This window comes from Nannobrachium achirus (assembly GCF_963921795.1).
Source record: "Nannobrachium achirus genome assembly, chromosome: 19".
In the NCBI taxonomy this organism is placed as follows: Eukaryota; Metazoa; Chordata; class Actinopteri; order Myctophiformes; family Myctophidae; genus Nannobrachium; species Nannobrachium achirus.
In genome coordinates, this window is record NC_137826.1 from 7,382,916 (window position 1) to 7,402,004 (window position 19,089).

Here is a 19,089-nt window from a genome sequence, read left to right on the forward strand (position 1 = left end):
ACACAGACCCTAAAAGCCAGCAAAATGAAATACTACCTAAGTTAACCTTAACTTGTGTCAGACTTGAATTCAAATGCAAGAGCAGCTTTATATAAATGTAGTAGTAGTAGTGTTATGAGAGGGAAGGTGATGTTTGTTCAGACTAGCAGGGACTTAGGTGGGACAGTTAACAAAGCATTATCCAGTTTCTGTCTATTGTTGATCCCTCCCCCCACCACCACCCTGATTGGTCCATCAGAGTCATTGTGAGTATTTAACATGGCTCTGTTTTAGCTCCATGACACAGTCATGACACAGTTCCATGTGTGCAAGTTCCTGAGGCTGAACTCTCTTCTGGACTAAAGGTGAAGTATAAATAAATAGATGGATAGATAGATGGATAGATAGATAGATAGATAGATAGATAGATAGATAGATAGATAGATAGATAGATAGATAGATAGATAGATAGATAGATAGATAGATAGATAGATAGATAGTAAGTAGGTTGATGCACCAATTGATGCAGGTCAGAGTTGTCATATCTAAAAAAGAAGGTAACATTTGAATTCCCCATCAAAAAATACATACAATAGACATCCAATTTGTTTTTGAGATGGATAGGGTACAATTGGCAATTATAAAATACCAATTGATGCAGGTTAGAGTTGTCCTATCCCAAAAAGAAGGTAATATTTGAATTCTCCATCAAAAAATACATACAATAGACATCCAATTTGTTTTTTAGATGGATAGGGTACAATTGGCAATTATAAAATACCAATTGATGCAGGTTAGAGTTGTCCTATGCAAAAAAGAAGGTCATATTTGAATTCTCCATCAAAAAATACATACAATAGACACCTTTTTTTTTCTTTTTCGCTGCCTTTTTTTCGCGACCTCGTCCATGGACCCGTCCACGGCCGGCCGTTTGCGTCCACGGCCGGCCGTTTGCGTCCACGGCCGCGGCCTCGTCCACGGCCGCGTCCACGGCCGCGTCCCCGGCCGTCTGCGTCCACGGCCGCGTCCACGGTCGCGTCCACGGCCGGGACGGCCGGCCGTTTGCGTCCGTGGACGCGGCCTCGCGTCCACGGACGTTTTTTTCGCGGCCGCGTCCATGGACGCGTCCACGGTCGCGTCCATGGACGTGGACGCGGCGGCCAGCGGCTGTCTCTCGCTGGATTGGCAATCGATGATGTCACAAGACGATGGGTTTCTGACCTGCCCACAGCCCTCCTTTCAAAAAAAAAGGAAAAAGCTATTTTTGAGTGAGGACCAATTATATGAACATAGGTTGAAAAGTGGTGGAGTGCCCCTTTAAGTACCAGCTCTTATGCCATAACTTAAAGGCCTGTCCATACTGTCTCTGACCACCTTACTTTTTGTTGGAAAGGTCCGGTTCAACTACAAAATGACTTCACTCGCATCTTCTGAAAAGCATTACCCTGAATTAGAGTTCGGAAAGCTCAAGCCCCCAGAACCCGGGGCTAGATTTGAAGCAACCCCGATGGTGGCCAAAGTTGGAACTGCAGCCTAAACGCGCATTTTGGCCCCGCCCCCTCCACTCCAGACAGGAGAGGAGAGCAGCGTGACGTCATTTTGGAACCACGGTGGTTCCAATTCCCCCAGAATGCACCTGGATTTAGCTACATGCTAGCACGTAGCCGTTGCTTCAAAACGCCACTGAGCACTTGCATTGAAATGATAGTGGGGGCGGGGCTCGTCCGCTCTCTATTTTATATATACTCTATGGGAAAGCTGCATGAAAAGTTCTGTGTTTGGAAACAGTATGGACAGACCTTTAAGTTTCGGCATAAGAGCTGGTACTTTGTGAGCTTGGTACTTATCATCATACGTCATCATACGAATTTATGCGGGAACGCCTACTGAGTGGCATTTTTTTTTGCCATGACAGCCCATACATCCAAACAGAAAAGTCCTATCTGATTGTATTAAACAACGTAAAACTCACTTTGACACTCACTTTGCCACCCTCTCAGAGAGTGCACAATGAACAGTGAGTTTACTGTGTAACATGCAACATTCACACCAATCATGCAAACCGAAGTGTGTGTGTGTGTGTGTGTGTGTGTGTGTGTGTGTGTGTGTGTGTGTGTGTGTGTGTGTGTGTGTGTGTGTGTGTGTGTGTGTGTGTGTGTGTGTGTGTGTGTGTGTGATCCCTGGGGGTGGTGAATGGAACGCCAACAGGTGGTCCAAACCAAAACAGCCTTGCTGTGGTTAGCTTAGCTGGCCTGTGATGTCATGGCCTCTGTCTGTCTAGCGAGACATGCACGCACTTACACACGCAAATGGACGCGTGCACGTGCTCATGCAAGCATACACACACAGGAGCATTTTGTTATAACTAAATAATGTGAGAGCAATTGCATGGTACATGACCTCCTGAGAGTGTTCATTGAAGTGCAGAAACATCAGTGAGAGAGAGAGAGAGAGAGAGAGAGAGAGAGAGAGAGAGAGAATTAAAGCCCCTTTTCCACTGCAGCTTTAGCACCACACCACACCACACCACATAAAAATAACAACATTTTCCATTACACAAAAGTACCCCTAACGGTAAGAAACAAATTGACCCTTCTAACTGTGATTATAATACAATATACATTTGTATTACAACTATCCTAATTATAATGCACTATAATGGATTAGAACTATGATTATAATACACTATAAAGTATTAATATATTACTGTGATAATTATAATACAGGGTTAGTTATCATGCATTACAACTATATCCTGGTGGTCTAAATGAAAAGTCAGTGAGTGATCAGTCATTATGAAGTGTTTGGCCCTGTTTGGCCTAGCTCAGACCTACTCTGGATTGGATACTTTTTTAGTTCCACGTTTAGTACCACTTTCACACCACTCTACCTAGGTCCTTGTAGTGGACAATCTGGCACAAGTGGGCGGTGTGGAGTGGTGTGGTGTTGGGCCATGTCAGTGGAAAAGATTTGTGTCGTTCAAAGAAGGAACTGCTAGTGGAGAGACTTACAGTGCGCAAAGTAATCATTGGATCAGAAACCCCAAAATGATATTGATCCCAGGCTAAACCAAATGGAACCATTTGGCTACATTTGTATCCATTTTTAAATATCAGAATAAAAAATGGATGAATTAACAGCGAGGATTTTACCGTGTAGATTGAGTGAGGTTAGAGTGGAGGAGAAGCCGCTTGCGCTCCTGTGTCTGGTAGTGTTTTAACGAGCTATACGGCGCGCTAGCGCATCGTAGCCTAGCTCACAGAGCCGGGTTAATCGTGTCGTGGGAGTCGGGGGGGAGAAGTAGAAATAGAATAAGAAAGTGGCTTGTCAAGCGCCGAGCCCGCCGCGACGGATCATCCGCTCGCTCGCTAGCCGGGTCTGGCACCTAACGGTGCTCCCTGAGCTCACCGGGTGCTTGTTTACACGTGTAGTGTGACATGACTTCAAAGGTGGCGGAGGAAAAACGGTACGAGATGCAAGATGAAGGACGGGGACTGTAGTAGGAGGAGAAGGAGGAGAGGGAGGAGGAGGAGGGGTGAAGAGATGATGACATTTTAGGGAGCATTTTCTTTGGGATGGGTTGGGAGTAAAAGCCCAATCACATGACCACGTGAAGAACAAATCTCTGCTCGCCACTTTGTCGCAACGTGTTATCCTTACAGCTACATTTTCGTCCATGCCCTACCCTTATGCCTAAACGTCTTTGCCTTTTTTTTTGTTGCTATTTTGAAAAACATTTTAAAACACTTAAAATATCTACATTGACATGTTGTGAGCTTGTATATCAGCCATTTGAAATATTCAAAAAATGATTTTCCAAATAGTAAAAAATGGTAAAAACGTTTGGGGATAAGGGGTAAGGCATGGACGAAAATAGACCCCTATAGTCTCTTTGAGTCCCTACACCAGTGGTTCTCAACCTGACATGAATATAAAAATGACATGAATATGTATTTAGATAAATAAAAAAAATACAGAACACAATGGATTGATTGATCATTAACATAAACATGCTCTGAAAATGCACATGGCCCACTCATCTGACCTCTTAACATCGGCAGCCGACAATGTGTGATCTGGAGCTACGGTAGTCCCAGATGTCACCGCTTCTGACAGCACTGACACTGGAAAGATGACTTAGGGGGCGTTCACACCAGGGTTATTTGGTCCGCTTAAAAGGGACCATGGTCCTCTTTCTCCTTTGGTCCGCTGGTGTGAACGTGCAAAGGGACCATGGTCCCTTTGTTTGGTCCGGACCATGGTCCTCTTGAAAAGGCAGGACTCGGTCCCCTTCCAAACGGACCATGGTCCGGTCCTCTGCTGGTGTGAACGGAGCCGGACTTTATAGAGGACCAAACGTAGGTCTGATCAGCCTACAGTACATTCTGCATTGTGTGTTGTTCATTGAAAAACAATATGGAAAAAATAATAAACGACTACTCATGAAGCAATTGTAACTTCGGCTACAAGAGACTACACTCATCAATCTTTGTTAACTGCAGTTGTGAAGCTGGATTAATAATTAGTTCTAAAAGCATGAATTTCTTACGGGAATCATTATTGATATGACCCGACCGCTGATATGTCTTCATGACCTGCAGTAGGCTACACGTTAATAATTGTATCATCTCCTCTCCCTGTGAGCAAGCGCTGCGGTGTCGTTAGCTACATGGAAACTGCGAGGTTACATGGAAACTGGTGACCCATCGTGTGCGGTGACTCCAGGGGTCGCTCTCCGAACACGGTGATCATTGTTTGTTTTGACACAAATACAGTCACAAATAAAAGTAAGGTCACCATCTTGTGTATAACACAGGAGGAGGAGGCGGCGCGGCGGGCGCGCTGCGCGCACAACCTCCATCCAAACGACCACAACACAAAATAAAGTCAAACTTGGCTTTTCTTTCGAGGCATTAGGATTTTCGCTCTCTTTTCGCTCTCTCGCTGTTCCCTGAGGACGGGCGTGCACAAGTCAAACTCTTCAAGTTGTTGCTGGGACGGCAGTATGTCCATGTCATCGGGTCACTTGCTTGTAAAGAAAGAAAGAGACAGACAGAGAGAGATTTGATGTGGAAACGGGGATGCTTATATTATGTTCTCGCGTTCTTGCGCTATTTATTGTTAAATGAATCAAGGAGAAGGCTTTATACAGGCTATGTTTTGAGAGAGAGAGAGAGAGAGAGATAGAGAGAGAAAGAGAGAGAGATTCCTCCACCCATCCATCGCTAATTACTGACTGAAATGCGGGTTTCGCTTCTTTTAAAAAAAGAGATATAGGAAGCGGCTGTGATTAATAACACAAAATTAATTGGAATAGGCAGTGAAGTAATTTTCCATAGGAATAGCCTATTCTGTCAATAGATCAACAGCCGCCTGTATGACCACGTGTCAGTTGTTTACATATTTGGTTCTTTTAACAAAAGTCCCGTGTGAACGCTAACCGGACCAAATTCAAAATGCAACAATGTAAACATTTGGTCCCTGATCCGGACCTTTTAAGCGGACTTTGGGTGAGAACGTGCCCTTAGTTTCATCGGAGCTTTCAGCTCGGCGTGCTGCGTGTAATGTGTGCTTTGTGATATCGTCTCTGTCGGGGTGGAAACCTCATACTCTTAAGTCCAAAACTGTTACTTTCCGGGATTCAAATTCAAAAGTAGCAAAAGTAGAAGATCTACATAAGCTCATAATGTTTTGAGCTTGTGGAATAAAAAGGTACACGTGTCAGTGCAGTATAAGGGCTCCACTGAATAAAGAAATAAATCCCTCATCTTTTCATACGAGACAATGACAGGAGAATTGATTACTCAGCTAATTGGCGAATGACAGTTTAAACGTGCACTTTTAAACAGGTCAATGACAGTTGCGTAATGAAACGTATAGGACCTAATTCTGCTTGTGAAGATGAATACACTTGTCGAGTGTGTGTGTGTGTGTGTGTGTGTGTGTGTGTGTGTGCATGTGCGTGCGTGCGTGCGTGACTGTGTGCGATGCTTGTGTGTAAGAAGGAGCGAATCGCGGGAGACGGAGCAAAGAGCAAGAGAGTGCGAGAGGACGAACTGACAGTGATGCATGCTGGTCTGGCGTAGGAAGCCCCCCCCCCGACACACTCTCCTTTCATGATGTGACCACTGGATCCAATCCAACAGATCCATCCGGGACCCCCGGACAGATCCGTGGGCTATATATTACATTTTCTATTTACGCCGCTGCCTCTTATATCTCATATCAACCGTCCCTAAAAAGTCCAGTCTTTTTCTTACATTTATTATAGGCCACAGTCGGGGCCATGATGTGAATTAAATTGCTGTGGGAAAGAATGAGAGAAACGTGCAAATTTCTTGGCTGCGTCTTTTTTTCTTTTGCCCGCTCTAAACGTCTCTCTCTCAGTGATGCATTACGTGTCGTTTCTCCATCAAACGGCGGCGTCTTTGCTTTGGCAAGCTCACACAGAGGAACGCTGCAAAGTCAAACTCAAACCTCTGCTCCACTGCAGTTTTTTGGGGGGGAAAATGCACGGGCTTGCCGAAACAATAAGGCCCTATTTTTGTCCATGCTAAACCCTAAAACCCTAAACTTCTTTGTCTTTTTTTTTTTTTACTATTTTGAAAAACATTTTAATAGCCGATCTACATCGACACGTTGTGAGCTTGTAGATCATCTATTTGAAATATTTAAAAAAGTTTTTCAAAATAGTAAAAAGAAGGCAAAGAAGTTTAGGAGTTTAGGAGCATGGACGAAAATAGGGCCCTTCAAGGGTGCTTTCCCCCTTCTGTATGTTGGCTTAAAGCGCACACACTTCCACGTAAACCTTTCACCTTCCTTTATAGCACTTTGTTTGCCCAAATGTATCGATTACGATTACGATTGGAATTGCCCTACAGGAATACTGTATCGTAACCATATTAAAATCGAAAGATTTTGATAGTGAGAGAGAGAAAGACGGGAAAGCAAGAGAGGAGATGCCATGCGACACATAGGCGTGGACCTGACTGGAGCCCGAGTGAGCTGCGGGAAAGTGTGTTTCGTCGGTGTCGGGTAGAAACCTTGTATGACCAAAACCGTTGTATTTATCACTTTGAAAACGATTTAAAATATTTTTGAAAATAGCCGACCTACAAGCACACAGCAAATCGCACTGTGAGGTGTTGTGTGCTTGTAGATCTGCTATTTTCGCTAGTTTTGTGCGAAAGTCTTGTATGGTGAAACAGGGCTTTACTACGAAAAAACTTAAACATTTTAAACTTGGAGAATGGAGATACAAGGTGTCTGCCCGACAGTGACGGTACAGTATGTAGCCTTATTTATGTGGTGCTCCGGTATGCATAGCACTTTGTGGTGATCCATCATGGTGCTCTAGTCTATACCATAAGTATTTGAAATCGTAAAACACTTATATACTTTGTATTAGTATGAAAAAATAGCTGATCTACAAGCATCACGCCATGAGCTCGTAGATCTGTTGCGTCTGCATTCCTTTTATGTGGAAAATCTTTGGACATTTTTGCCTTTAATGGCCAAAATTGGGACACTGGGTTGAACTCGATTCAGTTGTCGCGCCCCATCCGCCATTATCCCTAATCTCGCATGACACTGACACTCTTGTCTCGTATGATGATGAAGTAGGGCGTTAATGTACACACATACCATTTATTTACACAGCATTATGAGGTGTTTCTGCCCGTCAGGAACAAGGCTCTGAACATCCTGGGGTTGGAGTGTCCTTCGTGACCTGTCATGCGTGTTATCGCCTCGCTACCTTAGCGTTTCCTTCCTCGCGCTCTTCCTTCCTTCCTTCCCTTTGGTTCCAGTGGCGTCAGTTCAGAAAAAGCTAAGGTATGGCAACATGACTGGTGTCTTGCACGCGCGCCTTCGCGCGCGCGCAAGACACCAGTCATGTTGCCATACCTTAGCAAGAGGCATGATACATTTATTTTAAGAAGTACATTTTATTTTTTTTCCCCGTTTCTACGGTTTCTTGGGCCGGATATGGCAGCCTGGAATGGTTGTTCAAGTGCAGCTAAACTTGGCATGTTAGTAAACGTGCCAAAATCAACAATAATGAATTGCACCTGTGCGGCTGACCTTCGGAACCTGGGAATATACCATTTTGTCAAGATGGGGAGAATACAAGTGTGGAGAATATAATTATAATACCTTGTTAAAGTGACCATGTTGTGACATTTTGCATTTGTAGTTATTTTACTGTAATTTAACAAAATAATAACCAGCACAGTAGACAAAGAGACATTCATGGATTTATATTTAAAAGTAACTTTTATTTCCCCCCCTGGACCCAGGGTATGGCAGCTGCATACCCCTGCCATACCCAATTGACGCCCCTGTTTGGTTTGTGACACATGATGGGTGTTGGCGGGGCACTGTTTTGCTGCGCGACTGCACAATATGAGGGTGATTTACAAGATGCATGCGGCAGTGACAGACAACATCCAGTCGTGTGTGTGTGTGTGTGTGTGTGTGTGTGTGCGTGTGTGTGTGTGTGTGTGTGTGTGTGTGTGTGTGTGTGTGTGTGTGTGTGTGTGTGTGTGTGTGTGTGTGTGTGTGTGTGTGTGTGTGTGTGTGTGTGTGTACGTGCGCATGTGTGTGAAACAGAGGTGTCAATGTGGGAGCAGTGTGATGCTAACTGGTGGTAAAGTGGGGAGTACATTGTTAGGCCCAGCGATGCGCTCTACTCTACCCGGTACATTAGTACTGTATAGGTATTATAGACTGTGCTGGCTGTACATCTCCGTCCAACTAAATTACCATGTGTGTCCTTGCAAAAGTGCAAAGAGGCAGCATGTTTGGCTAGAACTTCCGTATGTTGCACACACTGGCAAAGAAAAAGAAAACGTGTTCACTATTGCTGGAGGTGGAAAAGTTGTCTTTTTTTCCGGAAATGTGTTTGTTTAAGCAATGTTCTTCTCTTCTCGTATTGTTTTGTCTTCTTGTCTGTGTCTAGTATAGGAATGTTGCATATTTAAGGTCCTTGCTGTGTTTTTTTCAGACGGAAATTCAGAGCATGTAAAAATAATAATCGACCTCATGTTATGTCAAACACGTTTGCATACTACCGGCCATTATTTCGTCCGTATTGTTATTTATTTTTCTTCAGATCAGGGTCGATTTTTTTCCCGTTTTCGCAGCTGTCGCCACTATATGTCCCTGCTTTCTCTCTCTCTCAGCCTAGGGTCCTTCCTTAGCCTGAAAAACGTTTTTTTTTTTTTTTTTTTTTTTTGAAAACACAATGAAAAAACACAGCAATGTGAAAGGACCTTCATTCTTAAATGTTCGCAATTCACAATGGGTGGTCATCAAGGCTACTCAGCTAACACCTTGTGTATGTCCTTTGCTTACACTCTAAAAGACTTGAATTTAGCTTTTAAGAGAGAAAGCGCCACAAGCAAAAAAGACTTGCATATGACATCAAGGGTTTCACTTCACAGTAAAAACCTATTGGACGCCATAAAGTTGTCTTTGGTTACATTTGCACCATGTCATAGTTAAACTGACACCCATTCTGGGTAAAACTGGACATTTTTCGTGAACCAAAAAACAACAACACTAGTATAGAGCCCTGAGGGACCAAGTATAGGGTTTCACTGGTTATAAACTCAGGAGTTTACAGTGTTGTCTCTGTCTGTGCCACTCTCTCTCTCTCTCTCTCATATCCCTCACTGTGTCTCTATGTCTCTCTCTCTCTCTCTGTTCCAGGCCATCATTTATGAAGGTCAGGATAAAAACCCAGAAATGTGCCGAGTGCTGCTGACACACGAGATCATGTGCAGGTGAGAGTCCTCTCCTCTCCTCTCCTCTCCTCTCCTCTCCTCTCCTCTCCTCTCCTCTCCTCTCCTCTCCTCTCCTCTCCACAAACACACAATGCACGTAATGCATGCAGAGAGGTACTACAGACACAGGCACACACGCACACACTCACACACACACACACACACACACACACTCGCGGCCACCGCTGCACACACACGGCGGCAGCCACCCGGCCACCCCCCACACGCGCGCGGGGTTAGAGATGGAGAGCCGCGCGCCGTCCCGTTGAGGAAGATGAGTTTTTGCTCTCAAGAGTTGTTGCCTTAACGCATTTAGACCTATAATTATTTAATGCTTTATCTATTGAAAAAATTGCAGAGCATGGCACTGAGTGCCGCACTGTGAGCTTGTAGATCTGCTATTTTTGGAAGATCTTGACATGTTTGGCAAATCTTTGAATATATATTTTCAAAAGCGAACATTTGGAAATCGAATATTTGCTTCTGGGTGGTCCCTGGAACAACATATTTTGAGATGGGGATCCGCGGCCAGATACATATCATTTTGGGGGTCCTTGACAAGAAAAGGTGTGAGCACCACTGACATAGAAACATGCGTTTTTCACAAAAAAACAGAAGGATTTAGAAGACACTTATAGAATCGGGTCAAAAATATTCAGATATCAGATATCAGATATCAGATCTACAAGCTCGCAGCGCGGCACTCGGTGCCGCGCTGTGAGCTTGTATATCTGCTATTTTTCAACAGTTAAAGCATACAATAACGCATAATAATGCGCTCCCGGTCGAAACGCCTTAATTATAATCCAAAGATGAATTCCTCCAGAACTGGGTTGGGAGAGAGAAGAGGAGAAGAGCGCTATTTATAGACGCTTTCTACCGTCCCGTTCTATAGGCTGCAGTATAAAAAACAGTGTGTGTGTGCGTGCGCGTGTGAGTGCGTGCACGTGTGATGCCTGGTTAATTAGGACACAGAGAAACTCATTAGTCAATCTGAACTCTCCTGTTGTTCGGCAGCTAACAAATGGCTCTTCCTCCGCGATCTGACCATGAAATATAGGCGAGGGCTCTCGCAACGCGCGCGCGTACACGCTCATATAAACTGGCACGCACACTAACTTATGGGCATAGCAAAAAACACACACGCACACACGCTCGCTCAGACAAATATATATAGTCACTGTCGGTCGGAAACCTTGTATGACCAAAAGCGTTCCTTTTTTATTAACAGTGAAAATAGACGATCTGCAAGCTCACGACGTCTCTCATGCGACACTCCTGTATATGACGATTCTGACGAATTGGGGCTCTAATTTACGACAAAACATACAAAGTTACCAGTAAGACACCTAAGGGCGACAAGCGGCGGGCGAGGTCGCGCCATGTCTTGGCAAGTTGGACCAGTTACCCATATATGGAGACCCCTGGTACCCATATATGGAGATCCATGTACTCTATATGGAGATATGCTGTGAGAGCCCAAACATGCTTACTCAGCTATTCGAAAGTCCTATGACGTCTATGACATCTGTCATCATACATACAATCCCTTTCATGCCCATATACGGAGATCCCTGTCTGTAGAACCAGCCACACAGATATGGGCTGTCTTCCTCCATATATGGGCATTCCCATATGAAGTCCTGTTAGATATGAGCTTAATATTGATGGCATCAGGGATCTCCATATAAGAGCATAAAAGGGATTCTGTTAGTGTGGTTCCCCTGACATCACAGTGATGTCAGAGCGTGATACACGGACGGACGGAGACATGGCGTGCCGTTTCTCATACTTAACTGCGACCTACGGTCACAATATGGAGATAAGAGGTTTCGGCTATACGCACACTTCCACCTTCACACAACCAAACACACACACACATACTGTACACACAGTATATACACTTATACTCAAACGCTTTTACAAACACACACTAGCAATGCTTATACAAACACACATATTCACTCGTAAACACACGTGCGCGCAGAGAGTTCTAAACCCCCACATTTAGCACATAAATTAAGTTATTCTCATTCCGTGACCTTGTCTTCACTACCACTATAACTTTAACATTATAAATTGAGATATCTCTTCTACGTGCACCAGATAAGCAGTATTTTTAAAACCGCCGGAAATAAGACACCCCAATATTTCATCTTAAAGCACGGGGTCCATTTTTCACGCCAAGCTGCGTTCGGGTAACGAAAAAAAGAAAAAAGTTTACGCGAGTCCCTCCTCCCCTCCCGCACATTGAAATTCTGATGCGATTTAGCAACGGGTTTATGAATACTTGTGTGCGGCGGCAGCGAGTTCGTCTGGTAAATTATTGCTGTTAATTTGTGTGTGCCTGAACAAGGCGGTGGATGTGTGCGTGATTAATGTGTTACGCAACGCAACGTTTGTGCAGTCGTTCAGAGAGCGTGCCATATGCTATGTTTGTCATAGCCGTTCGTTCAGCTTGCAAAGAGCACAGCGGAGCGCTTTGTGGGGAAATTGCCGCAGTACGGCCAAGTCCAGTATAATTATCAGTGGCTACTACACTGCTACGCGATGCCAGCTCAGCGGCCTAGTGGCTAGAGTGTCCGACCTGAGATTGCTAGGTTGGGGTTCGATTCCCCGGCCGGGGTCATACCAAAGACCTAATGCCTCCCTGCTTGGCACTCAGCATCAAGGGTTTGGGGTATAAGTCTAGCGTTATGTCCAGGGGGTGTACTTGTAAATCAAGCCGCCTAACGTTATAGGAGATAGTCTCCTGCCCTATGGGCCTCATGGCTTGGCAAGGCTTACTTGCTTACTACACTTATAGTACAATGCTGAGTATTAGCAAACAAATGCAAACGTATGGAACCAAATGGACCCTTACTGGGTATTCATTTAAGACAGGGAACGCATCTGTGTCTGCACGTAACAACTTTAACCATAATTCTTTAATACTTTGGCTATTCAAAAATAGCAGATCTACAAGCTCATAGCGCGTCACTCGGTGCCGAAAAAGTATGATTTATTAGCCTTTTTCTCCGATATTTGTCAGATCTCAATGGGTGTAACTCTGGGAGTGTACAACAATGAACACCTGAAGGGTGAGAACTGTGAGAGTGCACTTCAAATGAAACCAAACGCAACCCTTATTAAGTATTCTGGGAGTGCACGGATAGAACCAAACGGACCCTGCCCTCTGAGCAGTGAAAGGAGCACGGAGCAGGGCTGTGCCTGTGTGTGTGTCCGCAGCGGGACGGGTGTACAGTGTCATTGTCACCATACAGCGAGAGGTTAAAGTTACAGCTGCGCCCTCGTGTACGCACATGCTGATGCTGCAGCAGGAGGCTTATGTGAGCAACGTGCACGCGCGTGCACATAATACTCACACGCGCGCACGAGTGAGCGCACAGATGGGCATGCAGAACACGCGCGTATATCGTTGATGGCGGGTGGTAACCTTGTATGTCCAAAACCGTTCCTTTTGTGTTTGTCATTTTAAAAAATGATTTAAAACTATTAAAAATAGCAGATCTACAAGCACACGTTGTGTGATTGTAGATCGGCAATTTTCACTAGTCTTGTGCGACAGTCTTGTGTGATGAAGCAGGGTTTTGCGTTACGAAAAAAAAGGTATACGTTTGAAACTTGGAGATTCGAGGTTCCTGCCCGACAGTGATGATATGTTCATGCGTATACAAGCATGAGAACACACTCACATGCACACACACATGCACACACACATACACACACACACACACACACACACACACACACACACACACACACACACACACGCACACACACACGCACACACGTGTCCAAAGTAAACACACTATACAGTACACAAACACACACACATGCGCTAAAGTGTATCATCGTTGTCCCATCACGAGGCGCTATGTGCTCGTAGATAGCTTGTAGATCTGCTATTTTCACTAGTGTTGTGCAGCAGTCTCATATGATGAGGCAGGGCTTTGATTTTCCAAAGAAAACGTGCAAATTTCAAACTTGGACATACGAGGTTTCTGACGGACAGTGAAGATATGCCTCTCGGCCTCATGCCAACGCCACCATCACTGTACGCACGCATACACGCACAAGCGCGCACACACACGCACACACACACACACACACACACACACACACGCACACACACACACACGTGCGCGTGCACACAGGCAGAGTGGAGGGTGTGGTCCATTAATCAGTGTAGCTCATTGTCACCGAGCAGCTATTAGCCATATGCTCGCAGCCGGCCTGTCACCACTCAGCACCACCGCTACCCGCACACAGAAACACCGCCTCACAAACAGCCTCCGCACGTCCACAAAACATCTTCTTTACAGCGTTTTTTTACCCCCGAAAACCGGCTTTTAACCGATTTAAGACCTGAAAAATGCCTTAAAGATTCTTCTAAATCCTAATGGTTTTCTGAAAAAACGTATTTTTCTTTATCCGTGGTGCTCAACTTTTTAATGTCAAGGACACCTAGAATGATATGTATTTGACTGCGGACCCCCTTCTCAAAATATGTTGTTCCAGGGACCCCTCCAGAAGCAAAGATGTTTTGAACATTTTTTCAAAAATAGCAGATCTACAAGCTCATAGCGCGGCACTCGGTGCCGCGCTATGAGCTTGTAGATCTGCTATTTTTTAACAGCTAAAGTATAAAAAGTAATGGTTAAAGTGGTTAAAGTTTGTGACCTGAAATACTCCGGTCGATACACAAACAACACCGTGCTGCCGCAAACAAAAATGCGACTGTTACAGTAACACACGGCTAATATGTCACGCTCGCCGATGCATGTCATGTGCGTTCAGTTCTATTTGTACTCGATTGTAAAGAAGCAGACAGAAAATAGAACTGATCTAAAAAGGCTCATAAGCATAGTCCGTCAACAGCTGAGAGGGAGATAGTGTAGGAGAGTACAGACAGTATGAAAGCTATGAGGGAGACAGACAGCGTATAGGAGAGACAGACAGTGATGCAAAAACAAGCGAAACGAAACAAAAACAAGGCATATTCCAAACACAGCGTGTTACGAAATAGTGCAAACTACCAGAAGACAAATATGCAAATCTCTGTCCAAATAAAAGAATACAAGCGTCAAGCCAATGGAGACTTGATCTAGAGACTTGACCACTTCAACCCTGCAAAATAGCAGCACAACGCGTCGCATGCTTGTAGATCGGCTATTTTGTAAATACTGTGCTTAGTTGATGGGAGTCCCCCAGTCTCCTACTTTTGCCCTCTACACCAAATGTCTTTACCGTACTGTAAATAGACAGTTTATAAACTCACAACATGTCGGAAATTACACGGCACGTTGTGCACTTGTATAGATCGGTCGGAGTGAGAGAGAGAGAGAGAGAGAGAGAGAGAGAATATTTACTGTATATATATAGATAGAGAGAGAGAGATGTAGAGAGAGCAACAGGGATTAGATCACCAGGATTCAGGGTATTTGAGGACCCCGAGCCCCCCTTTCCCCCCTCCCCCAGGCCCACCCCTCTCATCTATCCGTCTGCGGCCTCTCGCCTTTCTCTGCCCCCTCTTGTCCTCACCTATCCTCCCTTTTTACATCTCTCTCTCCCTCCTCGCTCTCTGTCAATTCAATTCTCTCTCATTTTAATTCAATTGAATTCTCTCTCTCTCTCTCTCTCTCTCTCTCTCTCCCTCTCTCTCTCTCTCTCTCTCTCCCCGCTCCGCCGTTGCCGTCGCTCCGCCGCAGCGGGACCGTGTCGTGACCCACTTCAGAGAGAGAGAGAGAGAAAGAGAGAGAGGGAAAGACAAAAACAAAACAAAAAAGGGGAAGCAAGCTCGACCGTGAGATAGCGAGGGAGAGAAAGAGGGGAGGGGAGGGAGACAGAGGAGAATGACAGCGAGCCGCCCTAGACGGGACAGAGAGAGGTTGAGAGAGAGTTAGATGGAGAGAGAGAGAGACAATGGGTGAGGTGTAATGTATCCATCTCTTTCTTCCTTCCTCTGCCATCTGTGACGGTGAGGAGGTGGGGTCCGGGTGGGGGTGGGGGTGGTGTAACATTAGACATCTCCCCTCGCCCTCCCCTTCTCCCCCTCCTCCCCCCCTTGACAAGCGTGCTCGTTTTTTGCCAACGGGTCTGAGGCCCTAAACCAATAGCTTAGGGCTTAACTCAAATCTCTGCTTCTGGTGGTCCCTGGAACAGAATATTTTGAGATGGGGGTCCGCGGCCAAATACATACTTTGGGGGTCCTTGACATGACAGAGTTTGAGAACCACTGATATATTGTAGCAACATTACTATTAAAAAAAATTCAGAAAACTGTTATGCCCATATAGGCACCGCGGTGATAAGCTATCCACCGCGGTGTAGTTTTTTTAAGTCATAAAACTACAACATTACGTCATTACTCGCGGTGGATAAATCTTCAACCCCGACACATCTCTCTGTTTTTACTTTCAGACAGACCGGCCCATCACCCCGTTCACTGATTGGTCGATCTGGACCAGTCAGTCACAGTGATAGGACTTCACCGTGACTGACTATGATGGCCTCCACTTGTTTTCTCACTTTAGGTGGATAGTTTATCACCTAAAATGTGCGGTGATAGGCTCTTCACCGCAGACTCTGATAGGGGCTTTAGGATTTAGAAGACATTTAGTAGAATCTGCCTATATATCAGTTAGTTCTCAAACTTTGTCATGTCAAGGAAGGACCCCCAAAATGATATGTATTTGGCCGCCGACCCCCATTTCAAAATATTTTGTTCCAGGGACCCCCAGAAGCAAAGATTTGAGTTAAAAATGTTCACTCTGAATTTGGGTCTTGCCTTAAGCTAGATGCAGAATAGATACACACGGCTCAGACCCGTTGGCAAACGAAAGGTCGCCTCTGACAAACACCTCAAACCCCCCCGCTTGTTCCCCTGTCCTCCCCTGTCCCCTCCTGTCCTCCCGCTTGTCTGTCATGTTTGTCTCTCACCACCACACCTGTTCACACACTGGTCACTATGTCTGTGTTCATAGTAGCTCATATCGTCACTGTCGGGCAGAAAACCTCGTATCTCCAAGTTTCAAATGTGTACGTTGTTTTCGTAAAGTAAAGCCCTGATTCATCGTACATGACTGTCGCACAAAACTAGTGAAGATAGCCGATCTACAAGCGCTTGTGGATCTGCTATCTTCACTATTTTAAATACTTTTTCAAATGATAAATAAGAAATTAACATTATTGGACATACAATGTTTCCATCCGACGCGTTGCAGAGCTTGTAGATCGTGATTTTCGGCGGAGAGATTTGGTGCGCGGGGACGAAAGGAGAGGGCAGAGTAAAGTAGGCTCTACAGACATTATACATGGAAGGCCCCAGTCAATTAAGTATATAGTTATGACGTACTTCATTACTTGGTTCATCTAATGTTGCTGTGCGCACAATTCCTCAACCAAGTTGATATCAGGGGCGTCACAAGGGGGGGGAAAGTGGTACGGAGTTACTAGGGTCCCCGAGTCCCAGAATTTGGTGTGACACCCCTCCACACAACCTACAAGGCCCAAACCACAGTTTGTGCAAGCTCCATTGATATGACATGTTTTTCATTTTAAACAATGTTCCTCAATCTCTCTCTCTCTCTCTCTCTCTCTCTCTCTCTCTCTCTCTCTCTCTCTCCCCCAGTCGGTGTTGTGACAAGAAAAGCTGTGGGAACCGCAATGAAACCCCGTCGGACCCCGTCATAATCGACAGGTACCGTGTCTCTGTCGCCACACACGCACACACACGCACACGCACACACACACACACACACACACACACACACACACACACACACACACACACACACACACACACACACACACACACGCGCACAATGGATGGGAGGCTGTGCCCACCTTGCTGAGGTGTCCAACAAGTGCTTTTGTGGGATTTCATGTTCCGTTGTTGTGTTCATGCTGAATCAATGACAGTAAAGCTTTATCATCTGATGGCGTTCCACTAGCTATGTGGCTGTTGTTGGAGCCGCATTATTGGCCTGGAAGACAGGCTGGAAAGCATTGGGAAGGAGATTGTCTGATTGAGCATGTGTGTGCGCACTCACTCACTCACATACACACGCACACACACACACACGCACGCACGCACGCACGCACGCACGCACGCACACACACACACACACACACACACACACACACACACACACACACACACACACACACACACACACACACACACACACACACACACACACACACACACACACACACACACACCTACATGCCTTTATAGTTGTGTGAACAAACATTGCTCAGATGAACATAGCTGTTGTTTACTTGCAAAAAACTGTGCGCTGCTGCTCGGCATGTCTGTCTGTCTGTCTGTCTGTCTGTCTGTCTGTCTGTCTGTCTGTCTGTCTGTCAGTCTTTGTTGTTGGAGGGTGTCTGCCGGTTGTGTGGTCAACTGTCTGTCTGTCCCTCTATGTTTGTATCGGTCCGTCCTCTAAAAATAATAACAGCCTAATAATAATAACTTTTCTAGACACAAAGTGCTGCGCAAACATGAGACAGAATGCACAACAACAGGAATTTCACAAAGAAAACAAACGAGATAAAACGAAACGAGCTAACACAAATGAGACAAGAAATGTTAACCATGCATACCAGTGAAACAAGAGACAACCATACGCAAAAGGTAATTCACAGGAATGCTCTCTGGAACATAGACGTTTTTAATCGTGAGTTAAACAGTGTAAGGGAATCAGCGAGCGAATATAGTGATGTTATGTCTCCATCTCTCTCTCTCTCTCTCTCTCTCTCTCTCTCTCTCTCTCTCTCTCTCTCTCTCTCTCTCTCTCTCTCTCTATGTCTCTCCATCTCTCCTGCTGCAGTACAGGAGAAAATGGGTCATGAGCAAAGAAAAAAGTGACAGAGAGAGAGAGAGAGAGAGAGAGAGAGAGAGAGAGAGAAAAGAGAGTTCCAACCTCATTTTAACGTGATGTCTCCTTGGCAGTTCTTTTAACCCTCTGTGTGCATGTATACCTTTATGTTAATGCAGTCGCTGCCCTTGTTTTTGTGAAGGAAAGCTTAGGGTGAGATCTTGTTCATGAAATCCTAGAACAGCTCAAATCATCTAACTCTCAACCTGTAAAAATGAAGCCTTCTGGTCCAGTTATGAACACTCAGGATGTGGCTGTATAGACCAGCAGCGTTACATGTGGCTCTCAGTGTCGTAGTCTTAACCAGTGGTGTAAAGCAGTGTTTCTCAACCACTGTGCCTGGGGACCTTTGGTGTGCCCCTGAGAAGGGTCAAGTGTGCCCCTTGAAACTGCTTGAAAGCCAGTGTTGTATTTATCATTTTAAAAATGATTTAAAC

General features: G+C 45.1%; 1 pseudogene across 1 annotated transcript in view; it reads left to right on the forward strand.

Moving 5' to 3' along the window:
• Positions 1–19,089, forward strand: part of LOC308304333 (transcription factor COE1-like) — a 173,138-nt pseudogene that overhangs the window by 15,286 nt on the left and 138,763 nt on the right. The window contains exons 5-6 of the transcript in view: positions 9,691–9,764; positions 17,398–17,466. The product of the transcript in view is annotated as a transcription factor COE1-like (transcript). The remainder of the gene's footprint in view (positions 1–9,690; positions 9,765–17,397; positions 17,467–19,089) is intronic.